At 44.0% G+C, this 3,424-nt stretch overlaps 1 pseudogene; it reads left to right on the top strand.

Annotated features, from left to right (window-relative positions):
* The first annotated feature begins 2,792 nt into the window (after positions 1–2,792).
* Positions 2,793–2,995, top strand: LOC125776954 (small nucleolar RNA U3; annotated as a pseudogene).
* Positions 2,996–3,424: the final 429 nt, after the last annotated feature.

A 3,424-nucleotide genomic window follows, 5' to 3' on the forward strand; every position in this document is an offset into this window, starting at 1 on the left:
TGGTGCGATCAACGTTGACCGACAGGCTGAAAAACTGGTGAAGCACATAAGCAAAGCCTGTGATGCTGCTATGTGTAGGAAAAGGCACAACATAACCCAACGGCCCGCATACTGGTGGAACGAGGAGATCAGCACATTGAGAAGCGAATGCCATAAAGCGAGACGCCTCTGCCAAAGGAGCCAAGGTACGCCACACCATTCAAGATTGAGAGAAAGCTTTAAAAGAAAACGCAAAGAGCTCAAGAAGGCGATCAAAAGAAGTAAGTCTTCGAGTTTTAAAGAGCTATGTGAAAAGGTGGACGAGAATCCGTGGGGTGATGCTTATAAAATAGTGATGGCGAAAATCAGAGGGGGAAAAAGTCAAGCACCAACCTGTCCGATCCTCCTAGAAAAAGTGGTGAAAACACTTTTCCCAACGCAAGAACCACAATCGAGTAGAACGATAACGACCATGATGGAATCTGCAATTGTAAGCGAGAAGGAGGTAATGGAAGTGACAGAGAATTTGGCAACGCAAAGGCTCCAGGACTTGATGGCATCCCGAACAAGGCACTGAAAATTGCCATCAGCCATAAAAAGAGGGCATTCGCCGAACTTTACACACGAAGTCTGAATGAAGGAATTTTCCCGAAGGTATGGAAGAAACAGCGGCTGGTTCTGCTACAAAAGCCGAACAAACCGGCTGGAGAGCTGAGTGCGTATCGCCCACTCTGCATGATCGACACGATGGCAAAAATACCAGAAAGATTGATCTGAACACGACTAGAACGCCACCTAGAAGAAGAGTCTCCTGGGTTATCTGAAAACCAATTTGGATTCAGAAGGCATCGGTCCACTTTAGACGCAGTTGGAAAAGTGACGGACATTGCGGCCAAAGCCATAGAGGGCACCAGATGGATGTTTGGTAATAAAAGATACTGCGCAGTTGTTACGCTGGACGTGAAAAACGCTTTTATCTCGGCATACTGGCCACATATACTGAGAGCATTAGAGGCAAGAAACACCTCGGGGTATCTTCTGAGGACAATTAGCAGCTATCTGTCTGACAGGCTACTGTTGTACGATACCGATGCAGGTGCAAAAACCTACACGGTGACAGGTGGAGTACCACAAGGCTCCGTACTAGGTCCATTACTTTGGAATGTGCTGTACGACGGGGTGTTACGATTACCGCTGCCAAAAGAAGCACAGATAATTGGCTATGCAGACGATATTGCTGTAACGATCGTAGCTAAAGAACTCTTGCAAATACAGAACATATGCAATGAGACCGTGTCGAAAATCAAAGACTGGCTTACGAGTAACAAGCTGCAGCTTGCGGGCGAAAAAACAGAGGCAGTGCTCATCACGAGCAGAAAAAGGCTAGAAACGGTCACATTGAACATTGATGGGTATAACGTTGTAACGCAAAATTCTTTGAGGTACCTTGGCGTTATGATCGATACGAGGCTCAATTTCAAGGCGCATATTGAAAAGGCCTTTGGTAAGGCGGCTAAAGTGACTGCGGCTCTGTCGAGGATCATGGCAAACATTGGTGGCCCAAGCCAAAGAAGGAGAACTCTGTTGGCCAAAGTTAGTCAGTCAATGCTTATGTACGCAGCTCCCATATGGGGGACAGCCCTGCGTCAAAAAACCTGTGTAAATATGGCAAAAACTGCGTCCAGGTTATGTGCCCTGAGAGTTGCCTGTGCGTTTAGAATGGTGTCGCACGAGGCGAGTGCTATCATATCTGGTCTTATGCCACCGGATATAATGGCCTCTGAGTTAAGCAGAGTCTACCGCAAAACAAAAGAAATGAATAGGCGCCTAACGGTCGACGAGCGTAAAAAGGAGAGGAAGGCAAGTCTCGATGAGTGGCAAAAGCAATGGGATGCGGCAGATAAAGGAAGATGGACCCATAGATTAATTAAAAATGTATCAGCCTGGATTGACAGACAACACGGGGAGACAGATTTCTACTTAACGCAGTTCTTATCGGGCCATGGCTGTTTCAGGGAATACCTACACAAATTTGGCCACGATGACGAAACACAATGTTCCTTCTGCGGAAATGCCGCAGAAAACGCAGAGCACGTCTTTTTCACCTGCTCCAGGTATGTAGCAGAGAGAGAGACCATAGAAAAGCTGACATATGAAAGCATAACGCCCGATAACATAGTGAGTCACATGCTGCGATCACAGCTAGTGTGGGCTAAAATGAAAGAGTGGACCGCAATAGCGCTCCTAGAACTTAGAACAAAAGAGAGGCAGCGAAGAAGCGTAAGACCACATGAATAACCCGAGCGGTAGGTCGTGAAGGGGCAGTTATCGCCCAGCTTGGTCCTGCGAAGTAGTGCCTAACGGCGGTCCCGCAGGTCCGACTACAAGCTACAGCAGCCGGAGTTAAGGGTTTAGTACGTAGGCATATTGTCTCGCAAGTCCAGAATAGGTAATTATTACTGTCTGGGCTTGGTCCCGAAGGAGGTGCACCCTAGCGGAAAATATGAATCGTGCATGCTACCAGTCCCACCCTGGTAGTATCTTTAGAAGATTCCCCCTTCGGAAACAAACAAAAAAAAAAAGCTCGGCTTTTCTACCAACAACACAATGTTGCCTTGCTTATGCTGTTGTTGTTTTTGTAGAACAATGTTTCAATTTTTGGTTGGTGACATATTCACATGTGTGCGCATATGTATGTTTGTATGCTTGTGCATTATTGAAGTTATACTTCTTTTTCTTTCGTTTGTCTTTCATTTCTCAACTATTTTGCGTATCTTTTGGTTGAAATACTCTGCGTTGGCCGTTGAAAAATTAAGGCTATACTTTACAGGATCATTTCTGTAGTTAGTCTTCATTTACATTTTTTGGAAATCGATCCGCGATGACGAGGTATATCATTTTATCTGACAGCGTAAGGTTTAAGAAGTTGATTTCTAATTCTGACTTGTGGCATATTAGAAATGATGTTTCTTCGAAAATCGTTCGCTTACAACGGATAAAACGACTTCTGAGTGGTGATTTTAATGAATAAATTCCTTTTGGTTGAAATGCTCTGCGTTGGCCGTTGAAAAGTTAAGACTATACTTCTCAGGATCATTCATTCCTTTCATTTCTTCAAAAAAAATAATGACCTTTAGAAATATGCATATTTGCATTATTTCGTTGTCATTTCCATATTCGTAGCAATAGAATTTCTATGGCATAAGTAAAGTAATGGCCGCCGATTGTTACCCCTTGCCGCTGTAGCAGCTTCGCCTACAAACATGCTGTAACCTGCTTCTTACAAGTATAAATTGCTGAGGTATACTCGCCGTGTCCAGGGTTCGTTACAATAAATTTGTAAATATTGGGGCTCTTCTGCGAATCGTACTTTATTTCATTCAACTTATATAAATATGTAATATATAATATGTATATATTAATTTATGTTACAAAATTGACCCCT

The sequence above is a fragment of the Bactrocera dorsalis genome, chromosome 2 (genome assembly GCF_023373825.1).
Source record: "Bactrocera dorsalis isolate Fly_Bdor chromosome 2, ASM2337382v1, whole genome shotgun sequence".
Classification (NCBI taxonomy): domain Eukaryota; kingdom Metazoa; phylum Arthropoda; class Insecta; order Diptera; family Tephritidae; genus Bactrocera; species Bactrocera dorsalis.